Below are 18,302 nucleotides of genomic sequence, written 5' to 3'. Positions count from 1 at the left end.
TTAGGAGAGAAGCTACCACCACCACTGAACAACATAATCCCTAACTATACACTAACTATTTGTCCTTATACCCACAGATAAGTGTAGTCCTCCCCACTCATCAATGAAACTTTGGAACAGATAGGGAATGTTAAAAAAAAAAAACCCACAATTGATCAAAAGTCATAGTTGTGGAGTCTAGTCTCAGTGGATACATCTACAAAACACTCATGAACCTAAGACTCAGAGAACTTTGTGGAAGAAGCATCAGAAAATGGTAAGGGCCCAAGGAACCAGGAGTTTGCTGTGAGATAGTGTCTCCTGGAAATGTCAGAAGCTACACCCATGAAGTCTCACCCATGTGACTTCCTAAACATGAGCTGAACAAGGATGACACCAATAGACATTCTAACTTGGACAAGAGGAAGACTCAACCCCACCCAAAGAACTACAAGCAAATAAGGAAGGCTGAGAAATGATCTTTCCCAGGGGAAGAGGGCTTACACACTGACCATGACATATGTGAGGTAGAGATAAGACAAATCACACTTCTCTTCTTCCATCATGGGGCCTCAGGGATGAAACTCAAGTCCTCGGGCTTGGTCACAGGTACCTTTATCCACCGAGTCATCTTAATAGGTCTTGTATTTTTTATAGGACAAATACCATGATATGAATGACCCAAAAGACAGAAAAAAAATCAATAAGGCTGAACATGAAAGTGATAAATATAAAAAGGCAATAAGATCAGGCTCTAAAATCAGTGTCTGGATTTAGGCAGAAGGATGGATACTTGGCTTCTGCTAACACTCCAGAGGCCAAATCTGGGGCACAAGACTGGCTGACAAGAGAGTGTGGTAGGAATTCAGGAAAGTCTTCCTCTTTACTTTCAGAGTCTTTGTGAAATAAGAGAGGAAAAAACCCTAGACTGTCAGAGTTGGTGTCTAGGCCCCAGCAGTTGAAGTAAGTACACGGCTGATCATCAATTGCCATTTAATTAGGAGAGAGCTTATGCAGCACAATTAGTACTGTTACGTTAGTTTCAAAATGAAAAATGCCCCAACTTTTGTTATGCTCTGTAGTATGACATCCCCGCATCTCCTGGCACATTTATGATTTCTATAAGAACAAATGTAGAAACTGTCTTGAAGATTGACACAGCCCATCTGCTTGAAAATAGCTGCTGTTGCAAAGTGCCATATTTTCTCCTAACATTCTCTTACACTGAAGCAGACTGAAAAAACAGGTATTATTAAGATACGATCTTTTGAAAAAATTTAATTAATAAAAAAAGTAAATTAGTTTGTTAATAGTAAATTAGCTAGTTCAAGTTTTCTTCCCCAATGGATGGTTGTTTGAATTTACCTGCTGAGGCATACCTATTTTTTGTTTTTTTAGTAATGAATCTAAATTTAGTTTATAGTAGCACATGACAATAAAAAACACAACTTCTGTTTTATAAGAATGGGCTTTCTATTCCAAAATTTAGAAATAAAATTAAGGACTGAGGCAAATAAAGGAAAATATAAGGGTTTTCTAAATATTATGCAGGTCAGAGATTTTAAAAAAAGGCTTCCAAGTGCACAGGATTTTGTTGTTGTTTGAAATTTGACATCCATTGTTTTCATGTTTCAGGTAAAGCAGCCTCGTGACTTCTGTGCAGACAAGCCACTCGCATTTCAATTTAAAGTAATGGTGTGAGCAATTTCACTCCATTACTTCTGTCTCCAATAGGTTCACAGCATCCATGTTAATGTCTACCAACAAAACATGAAAAGAACAATGGCTTCTCATTTGTATAATGGGCTTGAGTGAGATGGTGGTTGTTCTCATGGATGAATACACTAAGTGATTAAAATAATTGCTAGTACTCAGACACGTATGGTCGAACAGCATCCCATGCTATCTGATAGCAAATGGAACAGAAGCAAAACCCTTTATATCATATGGGAAGTCTCTTATCAGTGCATGTCTACCTTTCCAAAGGTCTCAGACATCTGTGACACTGAATCTAAGTGTAAGGAAATGTAAGGTCGAAATTTCCCACCAAACGTAATTTGTGGGACTCTTAGTACTAATGACATCAATTAAATGAATCTTTTCAGAGTAAATGCAAAATTAAATATCTAAAAGGTCTAAGTACATCAAAAAGTCTGTGACTGAGTAGTTAAGCGTATATAGATGCATAGTAAGTATTGTGCCAAGATATTTTACAACTTCTAGGTAAAAGTCTCAGTTGCTTCAAAGACTAACACTCAATTAATATTCTGGTACATGAGTACATATCTTAGTAAATGAATAAAAATACATAGATAGATACCTGCATAGTTGACTTTCCACATTCCATATTGAAATCATTGTGTGTTTTTCCTATGATGATTACTCCACTCTTTGAATACACAGTACACATACTTGTTCTTTTTAGTCAAAAATATTTTTCTTCCTGATTTTGATATTGAAGAATGCATTTTAAAATTCCTTAAGCAACAAGACCTATGGTTTATTATAGGCAAAATAAGACATTCAGCACCAAAGATATGCAAGTGTATTTGATATAAAATTTTAAAATGAGAGGTAGGTCCTGGGAACCAGCCTTGCTCCACCATCATCAGAGAGGCTTACTCCTGCAGAAAATGGGAAGAAGTACAGAGACCAACAGCCAGACAATATACAGACAGTGAGAGACCTTAAAACACTCAGCCCTAAAAGGATGACACCATCAAATCTCTCCCATCAAGGCTCAGGGAACTCAGCAGAAGAGGAGGTAGAAAGAATGTAAGGGCCAGAGCGGGTGAAGGACATCAAGAAATCAAGGCCTTCTGGACACAACAGGGTTAGGTCACATATGAACTCACAGAGACTGTGGGAGCATGCATAGAATCAGCATGTTTCTACATCAGATGGGGTTCTAGAGCTGAAAGGCAAGGTGGACACATTTCCGCATTCCTAAACCAAAAGCTCTCCAAAAGTTTTCTCTGAAGGAGTCTCACTAGGGAAACAAACCATACCCAGGGAGTAGATGGGGACCCCATGATAAGCAGAAGATGGCCAACAGAAAACAAATTCAGTAGCATCTTTGGAGGTTCCTTGTCTCATAACTTTAAGCTAGGGTATCTTTTCTACTTTACAGATCTTTTGCATACATATTTTGGTTTCTAGTTTGTGGATACTTGTATACCCATTTTTTTACATGAAGATTTTTTTACATTTTATTTTTTTATTTAATTTAATTAACATTTTTTTCATTTATTTTACAAACTCACCACAGTTTTCCCTCCCTCCTCTCTTCTTTTTCCATCTCATCTAGCCCCTCCCCATCTACTCCTCCACCATCTCCATTCAGAAAGCAGCAGGCCTCCCATGGGCTTAAACAAAGCATGGCTCATCAAGCTGAGGTATACCCATATTTTTAACGGCTGTATTCAGAATAGTAAGTGAATGGGATCAGTCTAAATGTCTAGCAACTAATGAATGGGTAAGGAAAATGTGGCATATCATATAAACAATGCAATTCTGTTCAGCCATCATGAAATTTGAAGGAAAAATGGATGGAACAGGAAAACATTAAGTGAAGTAACCTGGACTTAGAAAGACAAATGCCACATGTTCTCTCTCATCAGTGGATTCTAGTTCCTAATGCTCGTGTGTATGTATTTATATGGGAATGAATGTGGTAGAGGCTATCAAACTAGAAATTGGAGCATGAGAGACAAGAAAGAAGCTTGAAGAAAAGAGTAGGGAAGGATAATAGAACATGAGGGACATGAAGGTAGAAAGGGAATACTAGAGGCAGAAGAGTCCAAAGGAGGAGGAGGAGGACCAGGGAAATGAACAAGGGTGAGAGGTGTTGACTAACTCAAGTGTGTATGAAAATGCCACAAGGAAACACAATACCTTACTCGGTAATTAAGAAAATACAGCCAATTTTTAAATCCTATTACCTATAAGTGTTCAGCTTTCTATAAGAACAACAAAGTTAGGTTTTCCAAAAACTATAATCTGAAGAACCAAAATCTCCGACTCAGATATCACAGTGATTAAAATGGCCAGAAAGAGAATTAAAAAAATAATAGTGTTAATATGTTGAAAGTTCTAATGGAAAAACCAACCAGTAGCAAGATCATGTGGACAGTACACTGAAATAACTGAGAGCAATTACTGGGATAAACCTGTTGCAATAAAATGAAAAAAAAAGAAATGACTTCCACAGCTTTCCAACAGCCGTGACATCGCTAAAGAAAGGATCCATAAGCATGAACATACATCGAGAGGTATGCTGAAACTGACCACAAGGAGAAGAAATGGTAACAGGAAGCAAAAGCAGAATTTGTGAGAATTGTGGACACATGTACAATGTATAATTCACACGTAATTTGAATAACAGAGAAATAAGAAAGAGAACACAGATTAGAAATCAATGAAATATTGCTGACTATTAACTTCCCCAAATAAACAAGACACTTAAAGACCAAACGATAACAAGAATGTCAGAGAAACTCAAACAGGATAAATTAAACCAAACAAAACCAAGTGTCCACCCCCAGGCATGCCATGTACCTATTGTAAACAATCGAAGAAGAGATTATCTTGAAAAAGGCAGAGATATAGAGATATGGAAACCTCTTTAAACACACAAGAATGGAGGATTTCGTTATTCCTAGGCCAGCCTTGGAATTTATTAAAAGAAGTTTTTCAGAAACAATGAAAATACTGTCATAAATCTGAGTCTTTATAAAGAAAAAAGAAAAAATCATAAAATAAAACTGGAAACTTTCATTCTTATTCTTAGCTGACTTAAAGGCAACCTTACTCAACATTAGCCATGTAATTAGATAATTATGACATAAGGACACATGAAAGTCATATTATAAGGAAGGAATCAGGAATATTCTGACAGACAATTGCAGCAAAATATGAAAACAGTGTGTTATTTTAAGATGGATTTAGGTTCATTAAAATGTGTGTTGTAGCCAGGCAGGGGTGTCACATACTTTTAATTCCAGCACTTGGTGGGCAGAGGCAGGCGGATCTCTGAGTTTGAGACCAGCCTAGTCTACAAAGTGAGTCCCAGGATGGGCCAGGGCTACACAGAGAAAACATGTCTCAAGAAAAAAGAAAAGAGTGCTGTAAAAGCCAGGATGACAAACAACTTTTTTCCTTTAAACATTGTAATTTATATGCTGAGAGGATAGACAAAAGGAAGAACAAGGAGACAAAATATACAATGAAAACAGAACAGTTACAAAAGTGGTAGATACTAATCCAATTATGGCAAACAACTAATTTAAATGTGAATGGTCTAGACATTCAAACTAAAAACCAGAGATGAGAGTCAACTTAAAAGAAAAGGGGAAGGGGAACTACTGGAAAGACAGCTCAGAGGTTAAGAGCACTGACTGCTCTTCCACAGGAGCTGGGTTCAATTCTCAAGGCTCAGAGGTTAAGAGCACTGACTGCTCTTCCACAGGAGCTGGGTTCAATTCTCAAGGCTCAGAGGTTAAGAGCACTGACTGCTCTTCCATAGGAGCTGGGTTCAATTCTCAAGGCTCAGAGGTTAAGAGCATTGACTGCTCTTCCACAGGAGCTGGGTTCAGTTCTCAAGGCTCAGAGGTTAAGAGCATTGACTGCTCTTCCACAGCAACTGGGTTCAATTCTCAAGGCTCAGAAGTTAAGAGCACTTACTGCTCTTCCATAGGAGCTGGGTTCAATTCTCAGCACCCACATGACAGTTCACAACTGTCTCTAACTCTAAGATCTAACACCTTCACACAGACCTACATACAGGCAAAACACTAATGTACATTAAATAAATAACCTATTTTTTAAACTCTTAAAAAAAAACCTAAAACAAGAATTCATCGCTTATTATCTACAAGCACCCAACCTAAATATAAAGACTAGAGTAGACAAAGATGAGAGAAATGGAGTAGCTATTTCTTGATAGCTTTATTAATTTATTACAATAGAAAGTATTGTCAGAGATAAAGGCTTTCTTTTTTCTTATTTCATTTGTTTCATTGTTTTTGAGGCAAAATCTCAATAGTAAGCCTGATCTGGCCTTGAATCTGTGGCGATGCTTCTGTCTTCACCCCCTCAAATTCTGGAACTATAGATATACATTATCATACATGTTCTTTTCTTCAAAAGCAAACTATCATAGTTCAAACAGAAACATTGTCGAGTTGCTCAACGTTTGGCAAAGAAAGAGACTTACACTTAAACACTTCAAAACATGAGTCATCACACACAGATGTTTGATGTGTTGACTCTAGAAAGCATTTAAGGAAGAATAATGCCAATTCTTCATATTTTCTCCCAGAAAAGAAGAACAAAGAGAAGAAATTTTCAATTCACTCTATGGAGCCAGGATTTGGCAAAACCAAATAAAGAAATAATTAAGATTATGGACCAATACATCTCACATATTTAGATGAAAAAATCCTCATAAATTGTTAAAAGAAGAAATGCAACTATGTAATTTTTAGTTGCACATATTGACCACATAGGATTTATTCCTGTTATACAAGACTGGTTCAATAAGCAAAGTTCAATAAATACAATCACCTTATCAATGGCCTAAATTTAAATATAGATCAATCCATATAGAAAGCACATATATAGAATATATATATATATATATATATATATATATATATATAATGTAAAGAAAGTAACATATTTTGTATCAGTTACTTTCCTCTTGCTGTGATAAAACATCATGACCAAGATAACTATTTTTTTTAAAAAAAGGAGAATTTACTTGGGTTTATGGCTTCAGGGAGGCAGAATTCATGATGGTGGAGTGAGGACATGGTGGTGGGAACAGCTAAGAGCTTTGTAGGCAGGAAGGAGACACGACACAGAAGGAACCAGGAATGGTAGGAGGCTCTGAAAGCCTCAAAGTGCACCATGGTCCACCCCATCCAACAAAGCCATACCTCCAAATCCTTCCCAGGCAGTTTCACCAACTAAGGACCATGTATTCAATCACTGAGCCTATAAGGGCCATTCTTATTCAAAGCACCACATGGGGAAATACCCTGTAAGGAAAATAACCCTTATTTCATTTTGCTATTAACAAATGATATTATTTTCTTAATAAAAATTACCATGAATCTATAAAAATATTCTGGAAATAATATAGCTGGAACATCCATGTAATTACATTCAAGATTAGGAAGCCTGATGTTTTCTGAAAGGAAATGGAGGAGCAGTGGACCTGGGGAAGAGGGGAGGTGGGAGGGGGCTGGGAGACAGGGAGGCTGTAGTCTGGATGTATTGTATGGGAGAAAAATAAATTTTTAAAAATTATACGCACACAGACACACACAAAAGTCAGGTTGTTACATAAAATCTATGAATTCACAAAATTTGAAATTTAAAAGATACAATTTATAATAACACCAAAAAGGAAGGGAAGAAATACTTAGCTACAAATATATCAAATGTAAAGGAGTCACAGGTAATATAGGATATATTCTATGATCATGGATTGGAAGACTATTACTAATCTGTCAATAATTGATTTATGGATTACGGCAGTCTGAGTGAAAGCGTTTCCATGCTAATTTTCATATATGAAAAAACTGATTCCAAAATTTATGTGGAAAGGAAATATGTAGACATGACAACATGGCACTAAAAAAAGAGAAAAATTGGTAAACATACTTGACCTTTTTTGAAAATTTACTATAAGACAACAATGACCATTGTAGATAGAGTGCTATTGGTTGAAAAAAAATAGAAACAGAGACCAGAAGAATTGGACCTATATAAATCTAATCAACTGATTTTGGCAAAGACTGTTAAATAAACAAAGGATAAAAATCTTTCCAACTGAATCTAGCACAATAATATAAATTCATATGCATAAGTTGAACCTATGCAGACTTTCACTGCATACAAATTTGAGTTCAGAATGGATTGTGTAAAAATTTTAAATGTCTAGAAAAAAAACATAGGAGAAAAACCGATGTGGATTTGTTTTGGTTATGGGTTTCTACCTGTAGGACTAGAAACATAATCCAAGAAGTAGAAAATGGTAAATTGGTGCTTATTAAAACTAAAAATTCTATATTATAAAAGTCATTACTGAGAAGACAAAGAGAGAATCCAGACAATGGCTGAATCATTAGCAACAATGTATGTGTATCTATAAGTCTATAGCTAGGTATATACAGAATTATTATAATTCAGCAGTAAGCTGATATAAAAGAAAGAAAAAATAGGGTAAAACATTTTTTAACTAATACTTCACTAAAGACGAAACATGAATGGTCAATAACTAAATGAGGAGATACCATTATGCACTTGACATTATAACAAAGCAGTTTTAAGTGGCTCCACCAATGCTGTGAAGAAGGCTGTGCGGCAGAGTCTGTCACTGCTGTTGAGAGTGCAAAATCATGTTTTACTTAGTTCCAGGTAGTTTTTTATGAAGCTGAAGATAATCTTAACACACAGTTTGACAATTGCAGTCCTGGGCATTCAACCAAGAGATCTGAAAAGTTATATCCACACAAAGACCTGCATTCACATCTATTTAGAGAAGTTTTGTTCATAATTGTCCCACAGTGAAAGCAGTCAGGATGACCTTGAATGGATGAATGGCTTACCGTAACAATGGAATATTATTCCATGATAGAAAATGGCATGAGCTATCCAGCAACTCCAAACCACATTTGAACATTAAATATATATTGTTAGTAAAAGAAGCCAATCTGAAAAAGTGATATGTTGTATAAATCTATGAGATATTTCATTAAAAAGACAAAAAAGAGTTTATCATAAACTAGGCAGTCAGTAAATGAGGAAACATTTAAATAAGAAACACAGGGATTTTTCTTTTTAGGTCAGTGCAAACATTGTAAGCTATTCTATACCTTTGTTGAAACCCATAGAATTTTCAAGCACAAAGATTGCACCTTAATTCATGCAAATTTAAGAATACCAAGAGGGAAATCAAGAGATTCAAGAAGAGAATGCAAGCTGTGCCTAAAATAATCTAAATGTGTTATAAATATATAAACTAGCTTCACTGAAGAAGGTGACAGGAACCAGAGGAACAAGTCCTAACCCAAAGAAATTTAGGAAGATTTAGATTTTTAGGAAAATATGTAAGACTCAAGACAAAAGAAAATGTGTGTAATCATTCTGATTGATTCCGTTCTGTCCAATAGGTATGAATTAAAGATCAAAGCTTCTGAAAACTCTTTCTATCTCTCCCTCCACCCCCCATCTCCCCTCAAAACTGAAATGTTAAGTAAATGAATGATCTGTAGTAGAAACCCAGATTCTTTTTTTTCCCCCCAAGATACGGTTTCTCTGTGTAGCTTTAGAGATGTTCTGGAACTCGCTCTGTAGACCAAGTTGGCCTCAAACTCATAAAGATCTGCCTGCCTCTGCCTCTCAAGTGCTGGAATTAAAGGCATGTGCCACCACTGCTTGACAGAAGCAAGATTCTTTTTTTTAATTTTAAATTTATATATTTCATTTTGTTTTCTTTTTTATTATTAGGATATTTTCTAATTCATTTTACATACCAACCACAGATCTCCCTTTCCTCCCTCCTCTCCCCTACAGCCTTCTCCCCAACCCAACCCCCATTTCCTCCTCCTCTAAGGCAAAGCCTCTCATGGGGAGTCAGCAGAACCTGGTATATTCAATTGAGGCAGGTTCAAGTCCCTCCCCCTGCACCAAGGCTGTATAAGGTGTCCCACCACAGGGACTGGGCTTCAAAAAGCCTGCTCATGCACCAGCAGCAGAACCTTGTTCCACTGCCAGGGGGCCTCTTAGACAGTTCAAGCTGAACAACTGACTCACCTGTGAAGAAGGCCTAGTCCAGTCACATGAAGGCTCCACAGCTATTGGTCCACAGTTCATGAGTTCCCAGTAGTTTGGTCTGGTTGTCTCTGTACGTTTCCCCATCAGGATCTTGATGCCCCTTGCTCATAGAATCTCTTCTCTCTCATCGACTGGATTCCTGGAGCTCGGACTGGTGCTTGGCTGTGGATCTCTGCATCTGCTGCCATCAGTTACTGGATGAAGGCTCTATGATGGCAATTAGGGTTCACCAATTGGATTTCCGGAGTAGACCAGTTCAGGCACCCTCTCCACTATTGCTAGGAGTTTGAGGTGGGTTCATCTTTGTGGATTTCTGGGAACGTTCCTAGCACCCTGTTTATCCCTGTTCCTATGATGTCTCCATTTATCATGGTATCTCTTTCCTTGCTCTCCCACTCCTGTTCTCTTATGTTCTCATCCCCCATTCCCTGCCCTCCATTGCCCCTCCACCTCCAGTTTGCTCATGGAGATCTCATCTATTTCTCCTTCTCAGGGAGATCACAGAAGAATCTCAAATGGCTGAAAGACATTTAAGGAATCCCTCAACATCCTTAGTCATCAGTGAAATGCAAATCAAAATGACTCTGAGATACCATCTTACACCTGTCAGAATAGCTAAGATCAAGAACACTGATGACAGCTTATGCTGGAGAGGATGCAGAGCAAGGGGAACACTCCTATACTGTTGGTGGGAATGCAAACTTGTACAACCACTCTAGAAATCAGTATAATGGTTCCTCAGAAAATTGGGAATCAATCTACCTCAAGACCCAACTATACCACTCTTGGGCATGTACTCAAGGAACGCTCAATCATACCACAAGAACACATGCTCAACTGTGTTCATAGCAGCATTATTTGTAATAGCCAGAACCTGGAAGCAACCTAGTTGCTTGTCAACTGAAGAATGGATAAAGAAAATGTGGTACATATACACAATGAAGTATTACTCAGCAGTAAAAACAATGACATCATGAATTTTGCAGGCAAATGGATGGAACGAGAAAATATCATCCTGAGTGTGGTAACCCAGATTCAGAAGAACAAACATGGTATGTACTCACTCATAAATGGATATTAGATGTAAAGCAAAGGCTAACCAGACTACAACCCATGGCTCCAGAGAAGCTAACAAGCAGAATCAATATTTTTGATATCAGACATATAAGTCAGATAAGCAAGGGGAAAAAATCTACAATGAGCCATTTGCACACACATGTGAGACAACAATTAAGGGAAAGGGAGGCCCTTAATTTGAAAGAGACCAAGGGTTTGGGTTTGTAGGGAGGAAAGAGAAGGAGAAATGATATTTTAAAAATTGAAACATGAAGATTGAACCTTTCAGGCTTAGAGTGTGTCTTATGATTCCAAAAACTTTGAGGGAAACACTTTGCTTTGTCTAATTCCCTCCATCAAGCTCACAGTAGTTCTCATAACTACTAGAAATTAGACTTTAATGAATCCTGGCTGAGGGCCTGTCCCCATCACTGCTAAAGTGCCTGAACTCTGTGTTTGGAATTCATGACACCCACAATGACTCCTTGAAGCCTTAAAAGTTTCTTGGTCATACTCTGAAAGTTACACATAAAATTAATGAACTGACATACAAGAGTAGAATCGCTGTTACATTAATTTAATCTCAAACAAAACATGCATGATACAAGTACTCTTGGAAGAAAAAACATGTAATATCTTTCCAAGCCAAATGTGTATTTTAAATTTTTGAAAGTGTTCTTCTCGTACAATCTTCTGTCTGTGTTTATTTGCTTTAGAAAGTGAGCAAAGACAGGAAAGAATAGATTGGGATTGACAAATGTCACTAATTTTATTTCCTCCAAACATAATCAAATCATGAGTAATATGTTCATATTCACATGAACCACAAGATAGTAGATTTTCCCTAGGCCACATCGCCCTTACAAAAATTATTTCAACAGGCTAAACTGTCACTCGGTTTAGAGCAGTGAAAAATACATTTCCCTTTTGGCAATCAGCAATTTTTTTCATTAATAGACAAGATTGATCATTGTAAAATTCCTTTATCTTTTTATACAGTACTCCACAGCTCAAGGTAGTATCACAAGGTCAGAATAAATATAAAACCCATCTTTATTCAAAATACATTAACAAAGACAGTAGGAACATTCTGTGCATAGCCCAACAATGAAACACACCAAAATGTCAGAACTGCTTTAATTATGTGAGAGTACCAATTGTTCTCAACACAAATCAAACTTGTAACAAAAGAAATAAAATTACTTTTAGCTTCTTCACACACCTACTTATCTCACAAAATTTACATCTTCAGGGGCCTTGAACTCTCAAAAGTTTTTTTTTGTTTTTTTTTTTAAATCTAGGCATGAGAGTGTGTATCTTCCCATGCTTTTTCCTTTTGAAAGGCCCTTCATTTGGCCATAACCATAGTGTAACTCCATTCTCTCAAAAATGGGTCAAATAAATATAGAATATTTAGCCAAATTGCTTCTGGCTCTATCTTCGTTTTCCATATGTAGCTGTAAAAAAAAAATCCGATGTTCTCAGACAGCATCCACATTTCCTTAGCTTCTCCCAAAGGGATGAATTGACCCAGAATGGCAGAGGCTCATTATTTCCAGAAGTTATCTGAACACATGCAACAGCAAGTCTGGGAAGTCAAGGGATGTATATAATTAATACTCTAAGTTTCAGTCCATGAACCTATAGAAAGGAGACAATGAGAAGAAGCAGCCAGGCAGAAATTTATATCAACAAATAAAAATAGAAAACACACGTAACTCAGGCTGCAGCAGATTAGCACTCTGGCCATCCATTTTTATTTCCAGTTTGTGGCCCCCTTTCTGGGGAATTATGTCATGAAGAGGTGAATGTTCAGACAGAAAGTAGCTCAGTGGATGAAGCATGGTCTGTGCAAGCTGGATCCCCAGAACCATGTAAAAGGTAGTTAGGCATAGCAGCCAATTGCGTTCCAAAATGGGAGAGGAAGAGGATTCCACTGGGCAAGCTGACTCAACTAGGTGGAATTGGTAAGTTTCAGTTCCAGGTAGAGACCTTGCCTCAATAGATTAAAGTGCAGAGCTGTGAAAGAAGACTCCTGAGGACAATTTTGAGTCTTCATATATATGTTCACACATGTGTATCTTGCACACAGATCTATCTCCGCACATTAAACTCATATATACATGCATCAAACACACAAAAAAAATTAGAAATAAAAGCATCAAATGTTTAAATTTTCACCTTCTCTTTTTCCTCCCTGACTCACCCAGCTCAAGTCCAAGAGAGGCTAGGACCTTACCCTTTACCAGTATAATGTAAGAAGTTGAGACATGGGTTAAAAATTAGAGGACTTAAAGTTTGTGTAACTGTCAACAAACATAAAAATCTTAACTGGTAGATTCTAAACATGATTTCCTAATCTTATGTGGTGTTCAAATCAGTTTCAATCCAGAAAAAAAAAATACTTTTAAACACATTCTTTCTTCCCTTGTGATCAGCATTCTCATGTATGAATGAATAATCACAGAAATGTATTGGCTTTTTTAATGTGATTCTTTAGAACTGAATCAAAAACTGATTTCCTATTTGAGGTTCTTCAAATTTCTTCTGTCAGCCCACTCCTGCTACAGTCAAAGCAATGGGACCGTTCAAGTGTTTGCAACAGCACATTTTGTTATGAAATTCAAAGACAAATACATCTTTATCTTTCCAACTCTCCAATTTTGTTTGTGCCAAAGAGTGGTAAAAGTGAAAAGGAAAATATTTGCTGGAAATTGAGTGAAAATATTGAGAAATGTAATAGATACAAATGGTATTGGTCAGGTTTGGATTTCCCAATGCCAATGTGGAAATTTTATTCAACTAAGTTGACTAGCTAAGCTACTTCAGGGATATCTTACACAGGGTGCTAGTTTCATAGCCTAGGGCTAACCTCAGCTTTATATCCCCGAAATGTGATCTTTATCTGTGCCACGTTAAATAAATAGGCTTCTGGGGACTGACTCAGGCTAAGAATATGCACGGAATACTTGCAATACAACCCCTGCTCTTAAAGCTCAGAGAACATCGCAAAAGAGGGAGTGGAAAACTTGTAAGAGCCAGAGGAACAGGATGTCTGATGTGAGATAATGTTATCTATATCTGACAGGGAAGATGCATCAGTGAAATCTCAAGAATATGATTGCCTCTGTCCTGCTTGCAAGATGGGCTGGGGTAATAGTGGTGCAAAACTTGTGGGAGTGGCCAACCAAAAACTGATCTAACTTGAGCCCCCCCCCACTTAGAGAGGGAGTCCACGTCTGACACTGCCTGGATGACTAAGAACCAGAGGCAGGGCAGCCCAGAGACCCAGGATAGAAGCGCATATGACTTGAGGGAAAAAGGCAATGAAATGATTCCTAATACTATTCTGCTCTACTCATAAATCAGTGCCCAGCCCAGTGTCATCAGAAAGGTTTCATCAGGCAACTGATGGGAGAAGATGCAGAGATCCACTGTGCCTGATTATATGGCATCATGTTAGGACACATTTCTTGGGTATTCCTGGGAGGCCTGCTTTTTTTTTTTTTTTAAGAGAGACAGAAGACAAGCGGATCTGGGGGAGAAGGGATGTTGGGGGAGAGACAGAGGAGAGTGGAGGAAGGGGAAACTGTGGTTGTGATGTAATGTACGAGAGAAGGATAAAAGAAAAAAAACAGGATTGCCTAGACAAGACCTGAAAAATGGCAATACCAGTTGACATGCCAATGTAGATGGGTGAAATCTCACAGGACCACACCCCTAGATGAAGAGTTACAGAAAGTTAGTAGCTGCTGAAGGAAATAAAAATGGATCTTCTCCATCAGCAAATACCCTGATAAGTTATCCAGTCTCAAGAAGTCAGTTTTAAGCACATAGACATAGAAAAAAAAAAAAAAAAAAAAAACACTGACTGCACCCGGCATGCTATGTTTATACCTATACTTATGTCTGTCTTTCGGTCTGTCTATCTATCATGTATCTTTTTCTATCTATCTTCTATCTATAATCTATCTATCATGTATCTATGTATCTATGGTCAGTTACTTATCTATCTCATCTATTATCTACCTATATATACATGATATATAAAACAATGATTATTTTAAAAGAAGTCCTGAGTTTGGTGGGAGTCACACAGAAGGAGTTGGAGGAAGAAAAAGGAAAAGTGAGAATGATGTAAATATAGTACTTTTGTATGAAATTCTTTTAAACATTAATTTAAAAAGGGCCTCTGGGAACTGATCAAGACTAAGCATATGTATAGAATACTGACCAGAAAGTGACTGAAACATTGAAAAAAAAAGTAGGAACATCCTGGGCTCCTGAGTTCCATTGGCTGTTTGATATATTGGTGCCTTAAGGAAAGAAATCTGTAAGAAAAATAAACTCACATAGGAAGACTACTTAATGAGCATGGGAAAGGAACAGGTGAAACTAAATTCAGTCCAGTGTTGTCTCCTACCATAATCCAAATACTGATAAGCTCTTGGTATATAAAGATAAGTAAAACTCTATACATAGGAAGGCCATTTATGTAGGGAACAGGAACCTTACCACATCATTTCATACCAGTTGGAGACAGCTGTCCCTGGTCATCTAGTGGCTCTAATTGATGTTTTCATACTTTTTGCAATGTTCAGCAAAGTAAGTTCATGCAGAGTAACATTACTCAAGCAAAAATGGAGTTGTTAGAAAGTAATTATTAGTCCAATGAATTATTAGGAAGGATTATGTAAGAAGGAAAGATGTGTCGGACCTCATTGCCACTACCTCCAAACAAGACTTGTACCCCTTGCTCCACCTGCACAATACTGAACTGTACCCCTACTCTGCCATCATAATGCCAGCAATTTAAGATGTTTTCAAACAATGTGAATTATTTCTCATGATACCTGTCACTTTTAGACAATTTATTGAAGGAGCCCAGGTGGACTGCCTGCGTGTTTTGTCCAAGAGAACCTGATAAGCTTACACATTGTATTTTCGGTTGTTTTTTTTTTTTTTTAAATTCTTCTCATACATTACATCCTTATCACAGTTTTCCTCCCTCCATTCCTCCCAGCAGCCTCCATCTCCCCTCTTCCTCACATCCACCCTTCCTCTGTTTCTCTCAAAAAAAAAAAATAGCAGACCTCCCAAGGACTTCAACTGAACATGGCATAACAAGTTACAGTAAAACTAGGCACAAACCCTCATATCAAGGCTGGACAAGGCAATCAGGTAGATGATACTTTCAACTTCTTGAGGCCAAATCTCTCAATATATGCATTTTTTCCTTGATACATAATCTCACATATCCCAGTCTTTTGTAAACATCATGTAGATATACTTTCTTCATAGTATGTTCATGATTCACACATATAAATACCACATAGACATTTTCTTTCAAAATCATCACAATTTATCCATGAAATATACTGAAAATAGCTCAGCAAAGCATGACCGTTCCTAAATTCTCCCATAACTCAAATTTACAAAGCTTGTGACAAGCACATGTAACTCTTACCCAAATTTTATTAAGAAAAATATGCCTGGAGTAAAAGTACCCCAACTGTACCCACAACCAACAAAATCATCTGTCTGTTGCATCTCAGCTCTCTTCCTAGTCCAGATTTCTTCTGAAGTGGAGATAGCAGACCTTTATGAAATACACTTTCCAAACTATTTTGCCCAGTGGCTGTTTGTCTGTGTTTGATTTTTGGTGCTTAGTTGGTTGGTTAGTTGGTTAATTAGTTGGTTGGTTGGTTGGTTGGTTGGTTAGTTGATTGGTTAGTTGGTTGTTTGGTTGGTTGTTGTTGAAACAGGGTTTGTCTATTCAGTCCTGGTTGTCCTGGAACTAACCATGTAGAGCAGGCTGGCCTCAAACTCACAGAGATCCGCCTACCTCTGCCTCCCAAAGGCTGGGATTAAAGGCATGCACCACCACCACCTAGCTCTCTGACATTCTTTTCAACTTTGTAGATTAATGAAACAGATGACAGTGAGACTCAGATGATACTAGTACCTCACTTCACTTTCTTGCTTCTTATCAGCAATTGTTAATATACAGATTTTTCAGTGTCCTCTAGTTCGCCTTGGATCCTCCATTACGATTATAGCCAGTCACCTCTGTGTTATATCCTCTCCATCCGACTACTTGACACTAATCATATTTTCCCCATCAATAAACAATCTTTGATCAACTCCATTATTAACAGTGATATTTAAATTCCTGATAGAAAGAAATGAATAAATGTTGAAATTGGAATGAAGGATAAAGTGAAAATATTAAATGAAAAATAGCAAGTCAAGAGCACATGTGCAGAAAAGAGAGCTATTGTAAACTTTCCAGAAATAATCACTTTGGAATTTAAATTCTTATATCTGTATATCTGTGAAACTATTAATACTAATCTACAGTTGAAGAAATATAGCAAAAAGTAAGCTAGAAATAAATTTGGTTAGCTAAGGATCAGAGCTGGTAAGTTGTAGAAAAGGATAGACGTGTGAAAACGGAAAGCCTGAAAAGGGAGGAAATCGTGATGAAACTACCATTGTGAGCTGTATTCCATTGAAAGGACTCAAGGCCTGTGTTCATTTGCTGTCACTAAAATAGGCAGCAATGCAGCAGGAGGGAATGCAGCAGTTGCAGAAGAAGAGATGATCATTGACAGGCAATTATCTGCTTCAGTAGCTACATGAGGTAGAAGAATCTGGCCAATGTTGAGAAGACGTGGTGCTTCCTTTAAAAAAAAAGGTCGACAGAACTATTTATCTACAAATTTTATGGACATGTTGGGGGGAGCCATCCTTCACTCCTACATTTCCCCAGAGTTTTCTTGAGTAGGAGCAGCAGGAAATATTAGCTAGAAGGATAGAGGGAAGAGAAACAGATAGAAAATACAGGATAGCCTCAGGAGGGCCTGGATCCTAATCTGTCAGGCATGGACTATCTCTGCCCTAGGGTATTTAATGGAATGCCAAAGGGTGGAACAAAAGACCTCCCCCCAGCACAGCCAAGTGCAGACCTCAGACACCTGCACTCAGGCCCGTGGTCCAATCATCCTCTCTATGCAGACCTGCTGGGTAAAGCCACTAGGAAACCTGAAAATGGGCTCCAACAGATGTGACTCTAGGAATTAACTGTGAGACCAAGGACTTTCTAAAGATTCCACAGTTGGTAAAGTGCTTACTATAGAAGCGTAGGACCTGAGCTCAGATCCCTAGCACCTATGGCAAATCTGGATGTGACTGAACATGCCTGGACCCCCAAGCACTGGTGGGGCAGGTGGATCCAGAGGCTCCCTAGCCAACCAACAGCTGAAATGGTTAGCTCCAAGTTCAGTGAGAGAACCTGTCTCAAAACATAAGGTGAAGTGATCAAGGAAGCCATTGATACCAACCTGTGGCCTTCAAATGTATGTATGAACAAGCAAGCACACACATTCTTACACTACACACACACACACACACACACACACACA

This window comes from Peromyscus eremicus, chromosome 20 (genome assembly GCF_949786415.1).
Source record: "Peromyscus eremicus chromosome 20, PerEre_H2_v1, whole genome shotgun sequence".
Taxonomy (NCBI): domain Eukaryota; kingdom Metazoa; phylum Chordata; class Mammalia; order Rodentia; family Cricetidae; genus Peromyscus; species Peromyscus eremicus.
The sequence above is the reverse complement of the archived record's forward strand: the minus strand, read 5'-3'. Positions refer to the sequence as shown.